The sequence below is a fragment of the Bombina bombina genome, chromosome 2, assembly GCF_027579735.1.
Source record: "Bombina bombina isolate aBomBom1 chromosome 2, aBomBom1.pri, whole genome shotgun sequence".
Taxonomy (NCBI): domain Eukaryota; kingdom Metazoa; phylum Chordata; class Amphibia; order Anura; family Bombinatoridae; genus Bombina; species Bombina bombina.
In genome coordinates, this window is record NC_069500.1 from 122,510,246 (window position 1) to 122,526,790 (window position 16,545).

General features: G+C 37.1%; 1 protein-coding gene across 3 annotated transcripts in view; it reads left to right on the plus strand.

The window, feature by feature from the left end:
- Nucleotides 1-1,450: 1,450 nt before the first annotated feature.
- Nucleotides 1,451-16,545, plus strand: part of GHR (growth hormone receptor) — a 691,384-nt gene continuing 676,289 nt past the window's right edge. For 2 of the 3 annotated variants that reach the window (XM_053701249.1, XM_053701250.1), the window contains exon 1: nt 1,452-1,762. The gene's annotated coding sequence lies outside the window, so the exon portion shown is untranslated. Of the gene's footprint in view, nt 1,763-16,545 lie in introns of all 3 variants that reach the window. The other variant, XM_053701248.1, reaches the window with a different exon arrangement.

The window sequence follows — 16,545 nt, forward strand, 5'->3', positions numbered from 1 at the left end:
GGGGAATCGATGGAGCAGCTTTCAGGATTAAAAGGTACGTTTTTGAAGAAAATGCTTGAAACGTCAATTTTGATGAATTAAAGTGCCTTTGTTTTTAATAGGATTATTAAAAACCGGGCACTTATTCGTCAAAATTAATCTTCACTTTAAAAAGATAGATAACACACATTTTACTCTGTGATAACCTTGTTTTTAAGCCTCTGCAGACTGCCCCATTATCTCAGTTCCTTTGACAGACGTGCATTTTAGCCAGTCAGTGCTGATGCATAAATAACTCCACAGGAGTGAGCACAATGTTTATCTATATGGCACATATGAACTAGCATTGTCTAGCTGTAAAAACTGTCAAAATGCACTAAGATAAGAGGAGGCCTTCAAAGCCTTATAAATTAGCATATGAACCTATGTAAAGAATATATATATATATATATATATATATAGTAATGTATCTATTATAACATACACAAATTATATAATATTCCATTAAAAGACTATAAAACGGCTATTTTTCTCTCTGAATGCCAAGGTTTTTCATTTCAATTTATGATCTGCAAGAGAATGTTTATACACTCAACATGTTAATAGATAAGACCTTAAAGGGACACTAAACCCAAAAATGTTCTTTAATAATTCATATAGAGAATAACATTTAAACAACATTCCAATTGACTTCTATTATCTAATTTGCTTCATTCTTTTGGTATCCTTTATTAGTTTATTTAAGAAATAGCAATGCACATGGGTGAGGCAATATCATGAGGTATCTATGTGCAGCCACCAATCAGCAGCTCCAGGGCCTATTTATATATGCGTTTCAACAAAGGATATCAAGAGAATTAGATAATAGAAGTAAATAGGAAAGGTTTTTTAAAATTGCATGCTCTTTTTGAATCATGGAAGAAAAAACTTGGGTTTCATGTTAAATCCTTTCACACACAAAAAAAATACAAATCACAGAACCAATAATTATATTATTATATCATGTTGTAGGTGATATTTTGCTTTATGAAATTAAAAATGTCTTTGATAATGTCATATGATGTCTTTAGTGATATAATCAGTCATGACACAAACATATCTGCTGATTTTGAGAAATATTAAGATTTTTAGATGTAAATTATGGGAAAGGAAAAAAATAAATAAATAAGGAAATATTTTCCACCATACAACATACACAAATATATATAAAGTCACAGATATACAGACTCACATATATAGAGTGAGTGTTTTTGTTTTATAGTAGGATTATTAAACGTTTTATAAATAAAGTAGGACTATATATCTAGATGAATTCATGCTTCACCCACACCTGTAATTAGGTAATCTTTTTCTGACATTATTTTGATTGGTTTGTTTGTGAACTGAGTAGTAAATCTGCTAATCCACCTTAAGATCACAGGGGGAGAGCGGCGGGGGGAGGGATTTGGAGCTGAGTGCACGTTCTAGAGAGAGAGGGATACTGGATCTGCCAGGGACACACAATCTAGTGTGACAGCACCCGGTGTGCTGTGCTGCCCTGCTGTGTTACAAGTAAAGAAGTGCCAGGGGACGCTGGGACTTGCAGGATTCTCCTTGTCCCAGGGAGTACAGGATAGCCTGGAACAGGCAAAGACTGAACCCACAAAGCAGAGCACTGGACAAAGAACCCGTGCAGAGTGACAGATGACACCGGGATCTATTGGAGCTTGTTGATTTGTAGGAAAGGTACATGACAGCCAGGACCTAGGAGCAAGAGATCACCCTGGCTCACACACAGCACAAGGTATGTTGGCAAGTCCCTGCAGCACCATTCTTGTGTGTCCTATCCTCTGAAGCTAGTGGGATGTTTTTACTGGACAAGTGGGGCACTGTGGGATCACCATGCACTTTCATTTTCTTTTACACGTCTCCTTTCTTAATAAAATTCCTAGACTGCCAGAGATGGCTGCATCTCTTTTAGACAGATAAGGGGTTAAATCACTGGAAGTTGTTTCATATGAATACATCCTTACTGTTTGCAGGAATACTACAGTAAAACCAACATAGAAAAGTTTCTCATATCAAGTTAAATCCTGTAGTTGGTAACTTATCTGTGTGCCCAGTGCCTATAGGTTTTGTTTCTGTTGAGGATATTTTTTGCAATTATTCTTCTTTTGATTTGATTTGTGTGTTACCAATTATGTAATAAAATTACACTTTTATATGTTAATTCATTAAGTTGTTGCTTTTGCTGGGATTTATTTGGTGTTGCAGTTTTAGTGACTATATATGTATTGTGGCTCATTGTGTTATGACAGTGTTTTGTGTTGTGTGCTCCTATAATGGTAACATAATAAATTAATGCATAAGTGTAGGGTGATGTGAAAATGGTTATAAGATTATAAATCAGGGTACTATTTAAAGGGAAGCAAAGAGGCAATAAGGAAATGCTGTAATGTATTAGAGTATTTTCCTATTGCACTCTTGCCTGCTTGTACCTGTGTGTTTAACCCCCAGAAAGAGGTTAAAGTTAAAGTCCACAGTAATACTGGCCTACTTCTGAATGCGTCCACTGAGCCAATCAGTGGTGGCATATGTGTAAAGCTGCCAGTCACTAGTTGTGTTCAGCTCAGGATCAGCAGGTTTTTTTGCTGCTCTAGAGCTGACTTTAACAGTGAGTTTAACCAATTGTAGGGTTTAAACAAATAGGAATAGATAAACAGTAGTGCAATAGGAAAATAATGCATTTTCTTATTGCACATTGTGCCTAAAAGGTACATTGGTATCCACCAATAGATCAATAAGTGCAGTAAAGTAGATCACAGATATGTAGTGTGCTTTACACAAGTACCACTACAGTGGCCTCTCAACTAAAAAAAAAAATGGTTATTCAGCACAAGAATAGTAGTCTCTGTGTTAAAAAAAAAAAAAAAAAAAAACAATTTTGCAAGGAAGCTCAGATTTTTTATGCATAGCACGTGCATAAGCAGATCACTCTGACTTTATAAAAAAGTAAACATTGTTTCACTAAATAGTAAGAACCTAGTGAAATTATATATGGTCTGTAAATTTAGTGATGGGCTATGTGTTACTGTTACTGTGTATTCCCTTACTGCTAATATTGCATACGTAGTAGTTACAATGGGTTGAGTAGTAATTATGTGGTGTAATTGAGTATTTGCTGGGTAACCATAGTGGTGACAGTATATATGTTTTGTTTTCTCTTTTCTGGTGGAAGTGTTTGTATGTTCTGTACTCTCTTCATTGCAACAGGTAAGTGCTCATATAACATTGTAAGTGTAGTGTTTGATTCATATTTACAAAATATAGTTGCAAAGTACTGACTTGTGAGGACAATGTATAAGTCTTGTTTACTGACTTGTATACTGACTTGTGATAATAATGTATATGTGCTGCTACTGACATGTGATAACAGTGTATAAGTGCTGGATACTGACTTGTGATAATAATGTATATATGCTGCTACTGACATGTGATAACAGTGTATAAGTGCTGGATACTGACTTGTGGCTACAGTGTATAGGTGCTAGATACTGACTTGTGATGACAGTGTATAGGTGCTAGATACTGACTTGTGGCGACAGTGTATAGGTGCTAGATACTGACTTGTGGCAACAGTGTATAGGTGCTAGATACTGACTTGTGATAATAATGTATATATGTTGCTACTGACAGGTGATAACAGTGTATAAGTGCTGGATACTGACTTGTGGCGACAGTGTATATGTGCTAGATACTAAATTGTGATGATAGTGTATAGGTGCTAGATAATGACTTTTGGCGACAGTGTATAGGTGCTAGATACTGACTTGTGGCGACAGTGCATAGGTGCTAGATACTGACTTGTGGCGACAGTGTATAGGTGCTAGATACTGACTTGTGGCAACAGTGTATTGGTGCTAGATACGGACTTGTGATAATAATGTATATATGCTGCTACTGACAGGTGTATTAGTGCTGGATACTGACTTGTGGTGACAGTGTATAGGTGCTAGATACTGACTTGTGGCAACAGTGTATTGGTGCTAGATACTGACTTGTGGCAGCAGTGTATAGGTGCTAGATACTGACTTGTGATGACAGTGTATAGGTGCTAGATACTGACTTGTGATGACAGTGTATAGGTGCTAGATACTGACTTGTGGCGTCAGTGTATAGGTGCTAGATACTGACTTGTTATGACAGTGTATAGGTGCTAGATACTGACATATGGCGACAGTGTATAGGTGCTAGTTACTGACTTGTGGCGACAGTGTATAAGAGTACTGACTTGTAGTAAAAATGTATGGGTTTTGCATGTTTACATTGACATTGTCAATAGTTTGGGTGGTGAAAGTTCATGTATAGTGAGTACATCATTGTGATAACATCTATATGTGGTAGGCGTTAAATAAATGCATATGTGCTTATGGAACACATAAAATGACATTATAATGCAAAAATTACACACTTTAGTTTCTTTGAGTGTATAATTCTTGCATTACTGACCCTAATTTATTATGGGCTAGATTACGAGGGGATCGGTAATTACCGATCCAGCTCGCACGCTAACTCCGCTCAACTTCTACTCTTTGCACGCATCAGGTAGCGGGCATATTACAAGTAAAAAATGTTTTGCTTGCACACTAACCCCACAAATGCACAGAGCAGAAGTTAGAATACTACAACCTCTTTAACGTACTCCCCCATAGACTTCAATGGAGAGAGGAAAGTGGAAAAAACCTAACACCCATACTTGCGAGATAATTAAATTGCCATAAGCCCTCTACTGCCACATAGCCCACTGCAAAGTTCCCACTACACTATTAACCCTTAACACCACATAGTCCACTGCAAAGTTCCCACTACACTATTAACCCCTAAACACCACATAGTCCACTGCAAAGTCCCCACTACACTATTAACCCCTGAACCACCACAAAGTCCCTGCTTCACTATTAACCCTTAAGCCACCACAACCAATCGCAAAATACCCCACTAAACTATTGACCCCTAAACTTCCAAAAAAAAAAGTAAAATACTCCACTATACTTTTAGCCCCTAAACTGCCCCAACCTCCACCACAAAATAAACACTAACATCTAAGGCCCCTAACCATCTAAAAAACCTTACCTGAAAATAAAAAAAACACTAACATTATATGAAAAAAGCTACCATTACAGAAAAGAAAACATTTTTTTTGCCAATTTTAAAACTAAAGCCCCACTTAAATAAAAAATCCACCCCAAAATAAAAAAAAACTAGAATAACATTAAACTAAACTATAGCAAAAGGGCTTTTTGTAAGGCATTGCCCTAAAGTGGTTTATCTATTTTCAGTAAAATAAATACAAAGTAGTAACCCATTCTATAAATAGGCTATTAGGTTAGGCAATGCCCTTAGAAGGGTATTTAGCTATTTTGCTGACCATTGGTGAGAAATTGGTTATTGAGTGCATACAGCATGCATACTTATTTTGAGTGCATAGAGTGTGCTTACTTATTGGTTACATATTGTTATTGTGAGTACATACAGTGTGCTTACTTATTGGTGCATATTGTTATTGTGAGTGCATACAGCATGCTTACTTTTTGGTTACATATTGTTATTGTGAGTGCATACAGCATGCTTACTTATTGGTACATATTGTTATTGTGAGTGCATACAGCATGCTTACTTATTGGTTACATATTGTGAGTGTGCATACAGCATGCTTACTTATTGGTTACATATTGTTATTGTGAGTGCATACAGCGTGCTTACTTATTGGTTACATATTGTTATTGTAAGTGCATACAGCATGCTTACTTATCGGTTACATACTGTTATTGTGAGTACATACAGCATGCTTACTTATTGGTACATATTGTTATTGTGAGTGCATACAGCATGATTACTTATTGGTTACATATTGTTATTGTGAGTGCATACAGCATGCTTACTTATTGGTTACATATTGGCTATTTTGTGTGTGCAGCATGCTTACTTATTTGTTACATATTGGTTATTGTGTGTGTGTGTGCAGCATGCTTACTTATTAGTTACATATTGGCTATTGTGTGTGTGCAGCATGCTTACTTATTGGTTACATATTGGTTATTGTGTGTGTGCAGCATGCTTACTTATTAGTTACATATTGGTTATTGTGTTTGTGCAGCATGTTTACTTATTAGTTACATATTGGTTATTGTGTGTGTGTGCGCAGCATGCTTACTTATTAGTTACATATTGGTTATTGTGTGTGTGTGTGCAGCATGCTTACTTATTAGTTACATATTGGTTATTGTGTGTGTGTGTGCAGCATGCTTACTTATTAGTTACATATTGGTTATTGTGTGTGTGTGTGTGTGTGTGCAGCATGTTTACTTATTAGTTACATATTGGTTATTGTGTGTGTGCAGCATGTTTACTTATTGGTTACATATTGGTTATTGTGTGTGTGCAGCATGTTTACTTATTAGTTACATATTGGTTATTGTGTGTGTGTGTGTGTGTGCAGCATGCTTACTTATTAGTTACATATTGGTTATTGTGTGTGTATGTGTGCATGTTTACTTATTAGTTACATATTGTTATTGTGTGTGTGTGCAGCATGCTTACTTATTGGTTACATATTGGTTATTGTGTTTGTGCAGCATGCTTACTTATTGGTTACATATTGGCAGGGCCGTCTTTAATATTGACTGGACCCTGGGCAAAACAACATCCCAAAAAACAACTAAATCATTTTTTTTTATTTTTTTTAGTTATTAGACCAGTGGTAGATCATCCACTGCTGGGCTAATCATTTAAAAAAACAAAATCAAATTGCAATATGTGAAACTGGACCTAAGCAGTACTAATAAGTAAATAAATATATAAATTCCTCCACTGTGGATTCATTTAATATTCTTTTGAATGTGATTATGGTGTGAGGTTAGCTGGTTAAAGAGATTTAGGGCAGCCAACAGGAGCAAAGCAAAGTAAAGACTGAGGAGGAAGCATGGAGGTGCAGACAAATATAAGTTTACTGACTGGAATAGCAGAACTACTATGGGAAGCTGTAAAATCTGAGACAGAGAGAAAATAAAACCTATAAAAATAAACCTTACATTAATGTGTGAAGTATCAGCATGACACTATACATCAGCCACAGCCGCACATGTTGCTTCTTTGCTAGGAACAAGTTCCCTCTCACCCTGCACTAGGCAATGCTGCATGGGAAGGGGCGTGTGTGCACTCACTTATTCTTCCCACTAACACCTTTCTACAAAGCACTGTTCCCCTAACAAACTTCAGTTGATCTTAGAGCCACAGCATAAAGAGCAGGGCTAAGGGGACCAGTAGACTGGATGCTGTCTGTCCAAGGCTGCATGGATACAGTGTGAGATGAGTCACACAGCCTCAAGACTGAAGAGAGCAGTGTATGCAGCTGCACAGATGCTCAAATCCTCACATGCCTGCCGCTCCAGCTTTCTGCTGCATGTGCCTACAGTAATCCCTACCCAGAAACAATCCCCACAACCAGAGCAGTTACCTGGTAACAGTGGTAACCCCTGTAGGACCTTTTCTGATGCATTGGAAATGGCTGGATGTCAAGTTAGGGCTTTGCATTCAGTGCTGCACAGTGCACATCTAAAACAGCACATGGCAATAGCTTGGCATGTCACATGACACCGGCACGGTCTGGCACAGTTTTTTTTTTTTTTTTAAAAAGCAGAGTACTTTTGACTGTGACAGTATTAGGACTGAATGTGTGTGTTCCCCATTTCACAGCAGCGGTCTGGTATGAACCATAAAAAAAGGACTCTTGGGCCCCTCAACAGAGACTGGGCCCTGGGCAGCTGCCCCTTTTTCCCTGTGTTAAAGACGGCCCTGCATATTGGTTATTGTGAGTGCATACAGCATACTTACTTATTGGTTACATATTGGTTATTGTGTGTGTGCAGCATGCTTACTTATTGGTTACATATTGGTTATTGTGTGTGTGCAGCATGCTTACTTATTGGTTACATATTGGTTATTGTGTGTGTGCAACATGTTTACTTATTAGTTACATATTGTTATTGTGTGGTGCAGCATGTTTATTTATTAGTTAAATATTGGTTATTGTGTGTGTGTGCAGCATGTTTACTTATTAGTTAAATATTGGTTATTGTGTGTGTGTGTGCAGCATGTTTACTTATTGGTTAAATATTGGTTATTGTGTGTGTGCATACAGCATGCTTACTTATTGGTTACAAATTGTTATTGTAAGTGCCTATAGCGTGCTTACTTATTGGTTACTTTTTGGTTACATCTTGTTATTGTGAGTGCATATAGCATGCTTACTTATTTGGTTATATATTTTTAATGTGAGTGCATATAGCATGCTTACTTATGGGTTACATATTAGTTATTGTGAGTACATATAGCGTGCTTACTTATTGGTTTCTTATTGGTTACATATTGTTACTGTGTGTGCATATAGCGTGCTAATTGGTTACTTTTTTGTTACATATTAGTTATTGTGAGTGCATATAGCGTGCTTACTTATTGGTTACTTATTGGTTACATATCAGTTATTGTACGTGCATATAGCGTGCTTACTTGTTGGTTACTTATTGGTTACATCTTGTTATTGTTTGGGCATATAGCATGATTACTTATTGGTTACATATTAGTTATTGTGAGTGCTTATAGCGTGCTTACTTATTGATTACTTATTGGTTAGATCTTGTTATTGTGAGTGTATACAGTGTACTTACTTGGTTACTTATTGGTTAATCTGTGTGCGTGCAACCTGTTTACTTTATTGACATATGTGCAAGAGGGACCTATGTTTTTTTTTTTAAACTGCTGCCTGCTCATGATTTCCAAGGAAGCACATACAGTTCTTGGCTTCTGTTTAAGTGCTTTCCAAACCCAATATCATATCTCATGTCATTAGAATTTGTGGTTTGGGATGAAATATTACTGTATTTTATCTGTATCTGTCTATCTATTCAACTGAAATGAGTAAGACTGAAAGTCTTTTTAGACACAATTTGAGCCTCCCTGATATTTTTGTTAATCTATTTTAAACAATTAAGCTTTTCTGATGATTTTAAATAGTCACTGGCATTTTGTTATTGCTTTTGCAAAATTGTGCTCGAAAAGAAAATTTATAAACATGGTGAGAGTTGTTTTAACTACTTTAAACCAGTAGACATGTTAAAACATGGTTTTCATTTCTTTCTTGGGTAAGCAAGTTCAGTTATTGTTGTGTGAAGCCTGACAGAAAATGTAGTAATTGTACTGTTATGTGACAGATAATCGGTAGCTGTATGTGGGGTGTGTAATGTCTCAGTGCTTTACAGGAGATGAATTAGATAAAATAATACCCAGCTAGTTTAGAGGTTAGTACCTTCTCTTTAACATTAAAATAATTACATTTTCTGTGTAGCTTCTAGAAAAGGGTATTTTAAAGGGACATTAAACCCCAAATTTTTCTTTCATGATTCAGATGGAGAATAACATTTTAAACAACATTCCAATTTACTTCTATTATCCAGTTTGCTTAATTATTTAATGTCCTTTGTTGAAGAAATAGCAATGAACATGGGTGACCCAATCACACAAGGCATCTATGTGCAGCCATCAATCAGCAGCCACGGAGCCTATCTAGATCTGCTTTTCAGCAAAGGATATCAAGAGAATGAGGTAAATTAGATACTAGAAATAAATTAGAAAGTTGTTTAAAACTGCTTAATCTTTCTAAATCATGAAAGAAAAAAAATTGGGTTTCATGTCCCTTTTAAGGGATGTTTACACTCATTCATGTTTTTAGGAGTGCCGCTCTCCACCAATGGAATTGTGTTAATTTTCCACCATTGAAATTTTATCCTACAAACCAGTAGTCTACCTGTTAGTTTCAAAATCAAAATGCTCAGTTTCAAGTTCATCCTTTTTAAATGTAAAAAAAAATCATATTTGTGTCATGTTTCAATAGTGATTTTTCCTATGCACAAAATATATGTTTTTAGTTTAAGGGCCATTATTGAGATAAAATGACATGACGTAATGACACTGCTGGTCATAAGCACTACAGCTGGGGCGTGAGACTAGCGCTGCTGATTGGACCAGCAGGAGTTCTCACTTGGGACCAGCAGTGTACGGCTTTGCAGAGTCGAATTAGATCATGTATTTTTATCACTGTGATACCCCTTTATTGTCCCTTATCTGTTACATATACAATATATTTTTTGTAAAAATTGAATCACAACATTGATAATGAATCTTTGTGTGATTGGTTGGTTGGTGCCTTTATATGTTTGAGTCCAGTTTTTTAAGGCATCACCAGAATTCTCTTTACCCTTTCCCTGTAATATTTGTCTATAAAAGATGTGTAGACCTCAGATGCTCCAGTGTTCAGTCCAGTGCTGCACTTCCCAAATTGCAGGGCTTGAAAAATGTATTTTATTGGTCTACAAGTTTAATAGTCTTAAAATGTAATTTGACCTTAAAGGACCATTATAGTAAAAAAAATGGCATGGTCTGATTAGTTAGGGTATGTCATTTTAAGACCCTGCACCCCTATGTGTTTAACATATGCAAAGAAGTTAAAACACATAATGGAAGCACTACTGGTCCAGAGCGTAAACTGCCTTTGACCGATCAGCAGCGCTAGTCGCACAACCCTGCTGTGTATCTAGCGCTGCGGACTGGTTCAGGCATGAAAGTTAAAATTAAAGGGACGTGAAACCCAATTTATTTTCTTCATGATTCAGAGAGCGCATGGATTGTTAAACAACTTTGTAATTTAAGTTTATTGTCAATTTTGCTTCATTCTCTTGAAGGAGCAGCAATGGTCTACTGTGAGAACTGAACACATTTGTAAGCCAAAGGCAAGAGGCTTATATGTGCAGCCACCAATCATAAGCTACTTCCCAGCTCCTAAGCCTACCTTGCTTGGTATGTGTTTAAACACAGACTACCAAGAGAACTAAGCAAATCAGATAATAGAAGTCAATTGGAAAGTTGTTTAAAATTATACTCACTGTGTGAATCATAATATGGTACAGATAGGAGCATGCAATTTTAAGAGACTTTTTAATTTACTTCTGTTATGAAATTGACTTTGTTCTCTTGATCCTTTGGTGAAAAATATGCCCATGTATGCTCAGGAGAAGCAGTGCACTGCTATGAGCTAACTGGTGATTGGTGGCTACTAGTTGGCTCCCCTGATCTGTTCAACTAACTCCCAGAAGTCCATTGCTGCTCTGGACTTTAACTATGTATTTAACCTGTTTAAACACATAATTATATGCAAGCAATAATGCAATAATAAAATGCTCTAACCCTTTAGAGCATTTCATTTGCATCTCTATGTCTTTAACCTATGGCTTTCCAAATTCTGGGAGCCTCAGCAGTCAGGAAGCCTTGAGTACATGTAATTATGTAAACCTTTTGGATTATATATCTTTTAAATATTTTTTTTGTTCATAAAAAGTTGTGTAATTGGCTTCTCATTTTTCCTTGCTGGTTTCTAAATTTAAAACAAATTTGTTAAGCGACCAGTTTATAGCTGTTATCTCACAGAGATAGATAGAGAGGCTGTTTCTGCAGCATTGTCTGACTGTGACGTAAAAAAAACTGCACTAGGCAATTTTTGGGGTCTAAAGATGGTGGGAGGGGGATGCACTGAAAAGCGCCTTTACATTGCGGTCTATGGGAATGGTGTGTTCCCGGTAAATATATATGTATATGACTATATACAGTATCTCACAAAAGTGAGTACTCCCCTCACATTTTTGTAAATATTTTATTATATCTTTTCATGTGACAACACTGAAGAAATGACACTTTGCTACAATGTAAAGTAGTGAATGTACAGCCTATATAACAGTGTAAATTTGCTGTCCCCTCACAATAATTCAACACGCAGCCATTAATGTCTAAACAGTTGACAACAAAAGTGAGTACACCCCTAAGTGAAATTGTGCAAAATTGGGCCCAAAGTGTCAATATTTTGTGTGGCCACCATTGTTTTCCAGCACTGCCTTAACCCTTTTGGGCATGGAGTTCACCAGAGCTTCACAGGTTGCCACTGGAGTCCTCTTCCACTCCTCCATGATGACATCACAGAGCTGGTGGATGTTAGAGACCTTGCGCTCCCCCACCTCCCATTTGAGGATGCCCCACAGATGCTCAATAGGGTTTTGGTCTGTAGACATCCTTGACAGTCCATCACCTTTAGTCTCAGCTTCTTTAGCAAGGCAGTGGTCGTCTTGGAGGTGTGATTGGGGTTGTTATCATGTTGGAATACTGCCCTGTGACCCAGTCTTCATTATGTCACAGTACATGTTGGCATTCATGGTTCCCTCAATGAACTGTAGCTACCAAGTGCCGGCAGCACTCATGCAGGCCCAGACCATGACACTCCCAACACCATGCTTGACTGTAGGCAAGACACACTTTTCTTTGTACTCCTCACCTGGTTGCCGCCACACACGCTTGACACCATCTGAACCAAATAAGTTTATCTTCCAGTAATCCATGTCCTTAGTTTGCTTGTCTTCAGCAAACTGTTTGCAGGCTTTCTTGTGCATCATCTTTAGAAGAGGCTTCCTTCTGGGATGACAGCCATGCAGACCAATTTGATGCAGTGTGCGGCGTATGGTCTGAGCACTGACAGGCTGACCCCCCACCCATTCAACCTGTGCAGCCATGCTGGCAGCACTCATATGTCTATTTCCCAAAGACAACCTCTGGATATGACGCTGAGCATGTGCACTCAACTTCTTTGGTTGACCATGACAAGGCCTATTCTGAGTGGAAACTGTCCTGTGAAACCGCTATATGTTCTTGCCCATCCTGCTGCAGCTGAGTTTCAGGGTCTTGGCAATCTTCTTATAGCCTAGGCCATCTTCATGTAGAGCAACAATTCTTTTTTCAGATCCTCAGAGAGTTCTTTGCCATGAGGTGCCATGTTGAACTTCCAGTTACCAGTATGAGAGAGTGTGAGAGCGATAACACCAAATTTAACACACTTGCTCCCCATTCAAACCTGAGACCTTATAACACTAACGAGTCACATGACACCGGGGAGGGAAAATGGCTTATTGGGCCCAATTTGGACATTTCAACTTAGGGGTGTACTCACTGTGTGTTGAGTTATTTTGGGGGGACAGCAAATTTACACTGTTATACAGGTTGTACACTCACTACTTTACATTGTAGCAAAGTGTCATTTCTTCAGTGTTGTCACATGAAAAGATATAATAAAATATTTTCAAAAATGTGAGGGGTGTGCTCACTTTTGTGAGATACTGTACATATATGTTTATGTGTTACACATATTAACACATAAATATATATATATATATATATATATATATATATATATATATAAAAATATATATATTTACCAATGCTGCAATTGCTGTGCTACTTACCCCCTTCACTGCATGTAATTATGGTATCAGAACGAGTATCCCATTGGTGCCTATGGAATCGCACTCTTGTGAGTGCAATGTGTCCCAGAAATGCGATAGAGACCTCGCATTCACATTGCTGTTAACTTCTAATACCAGCGCATATTTAGCGCTCCACTAGCTTAGATTAGCCTGAGAATAACATGTAGATGTATTTTTTAAAGTTTCATTAGCTTTTTAAATATTGACAAAATAAGTGTAAAGTTTTAGTGTCTATAAAAGCAATGGGAGCTGCCATGTTGTAACTAAGGTACTTTCTCTGCTGTTGCCAATTAGGGACTGTTACAAATAGGTCACTAGAGTGTGCAGCCAATGGCTGTGTGGAATATAACCATGTTCTGCACTTCCATTTCTAAAAGGAACTGAAAAGCTCACAATTTCAGAATGGAATACAGGAAAAGGGTGCAAAACAAATGAAAGTATATTGCAAAGTTTTTTATTGTTATTTAGAATACCAGCTAGGTGGCAACCCTTCCCCCTGGTCTTACCTCAGCCAAAAGCTTTTTTTTTCTCTTCTTCTTCTTAACAGAGCATAAAGCCACAGTGTCTGCTTCATAGCCAGCGTATTCTGTGCTGTCACTATATCCCTGGCTGCAGATGGCCACACATGCTCAGATCATATTTGTAGCCTGTGATATAGTATAAGCATGGGATCATCCATTATACTTTGGCTATGGAGTGGCAGGTATGGCAGCACCTTACATTTGTGAATATTAGACCAAAAAATAAATTCTGTTGATTGTCAAGGAAGGCTTGCTGTGCTATACAAACAGCAGTCTGCATATCATCCTTACCAGCCAGGAAGGCTGCACGGCACTCACACAATGTCATTTTAATATGAAATTATTATAATGTTTACAGTCCCTTCAACATAAAAAAAAGATATGTAAAAATAAAAATGCACTGCTGCTCTTTCAACAAAAGGATACAAACGTAAATACGAAACATTGATAATAGAAGTAAATTGGAAAGTTGTTTAAAATTCTATTTTCTATCTGAATCATGAAAAAAATTACCAAAAGGGACATTATACACTAGATTTTTCTTTGCATGCATTTTTTGTAGATGATCCATTTATATAGCCTATACAGGTATTTAATATTTTTTTTTATAGTTTTGCTTATTTTTAAATAACATTGTGCTGATTTTCAGACTCCTAACCAAGCCCCAAAGTTTTAGAAGTATACTGATGTACACATACGCCAGCTTGCTCCCGTTTGTGTAAATAGTCTTTTCATATGCAGAGGAAGGGGGGGGGGGGGGGGTCTGCTGTTTTTGCTATAAAGTCACTTGCAGTGGGTGTTCCAGTAACCTTTTAAACAGAGCTAAACTGGGAGATTCTAAGTAAGTTTTTAAACTGTTTTATACTGGATGTTTATATCAGTATCTTTGTCTGTTCTATGCAGCTATATAAAAATTGGTGTATACTGTCCCTTTAATGTCCCTTTAAACAGTTTAAAATATGTAGTAAGAATGTGTTGCAATACCATTTTTATTTTTTGTCCCCTTTTCCTGTAACCTAATTCTGAAAAAAAAATTGTTTTTTTTCAGTTCCACTAAGTTTCTATAAAATAATGGGTGCTACCATGTTTCTTCTGCTGTGGAAAAATTAGGGACAGAAATAAAAGAGCCAATACAAGAGAGTTTGCAAAAAGACTGCGTGGAAACCTTGTCAGATAATTATTTTAACAACCAAATATTTCCAAACATTCGGCTAAATTACAAGTTTTGCGTTAGAGGCTATGCAGTGCTAACGAGTAGTTTATGCTCACCGCTCACTTACAGAACACGCTAGTATTACGGGTTTTTACAAACCCGGCGTTAACAGACAAGAAGTGAGCGTAGAGCAAAATTTTGCTCCACATCTCACTCCAATACCAGCGCTGCTTAAGTCAGCGGTGAGCTGGTGTAAAGTGCTCGTGCACGATTTCCCCATAGGAATCAACAGGAAGAGCCGGATGAAAAAAAGTCTAACAGCTGCAAAAAAGCAGCGTTTAGCTCCTAACGCAGCCCCATTGATTCCTATGGGGAAATAAAATTTATGTCTACACCTAACACCCTAACATGAACCCCGAGTCTAAACACCCCTAATCTTGCACTTATTAACCCCTAATCTGCCGCCCCTGACATCGCCGACACCTGCATTATATTTATTAACCCCTAATCTGCCGCTCCGGACACCGCCGCCACCTACATTATAGTTATGAACCCCTAATCTGCTGCCCCCAACATCGCCGCCACCTACATTATATTTATTAACCCCTAATCTGCTGCCCCCAACATCACCGACACCTACATTATATTTATTAACCCCTAATTTGCCGCCTCCAACGTCGCCGCCACTATTCTAAATTTATTAACACCTAAACCTAAGTCTAGCCCTAAACCTAACCCCCCCTAACTTAAATATAATTTAAATGAATCTAAATAATAATCACTATAATTAACTAAATGATTCCTATTTAAAACTAAATACTTACCTATAAAATAAACCCTAAGCTAGCTACAATATAACTAATAGTTACATTGTATCTAGCTTAGGTTTTATTTTTATTTTACAGGCAAGTTTGTATTTATTTTAACTAGGTAGAATAGTTATTAAATAGTTATTAACTATGTAATAACTACCTAGCTAAAATAAATACAAATTTACCTGTAAAATAAAACCTAACTTAAGTTACACTAACACCTAACACTACTCTATAATTAAAGGAATTGCCTAAATTAAATACAATTAAATAAAATTAGCTAAAGTACAACCCCCCCCACTAAATTACAGAAAATAATAAACAAATTACAAGATTTTTAAACTAATTACACCTAATCTAATCCCCCTAACAAAATAAAAAGCCCCCCCAAAATAAAAAAAGCCCTACCCTACACTAAATTACAAATAGCCCTTAAAAGGAGCATTGCCCCAAAGTAATCAGTTCTTTTACCTGTAAAAAAAATTACAAATTTTCCTCCAACATTAAAACCCACCACCCACACAACCAACCCTACTCTAAAACCCACCCAATCCCCCCTTAAAAAAAAACTAACACTAACCCCTTGAAGATCACCTTACCGGGAGAAGACTTCATCCAACCGGTCCAAAGTTCTCAACGAAGCCGGGAGAAGTCTTCATCCAAGCCGGGTGAAGTGGTTCTCCAGA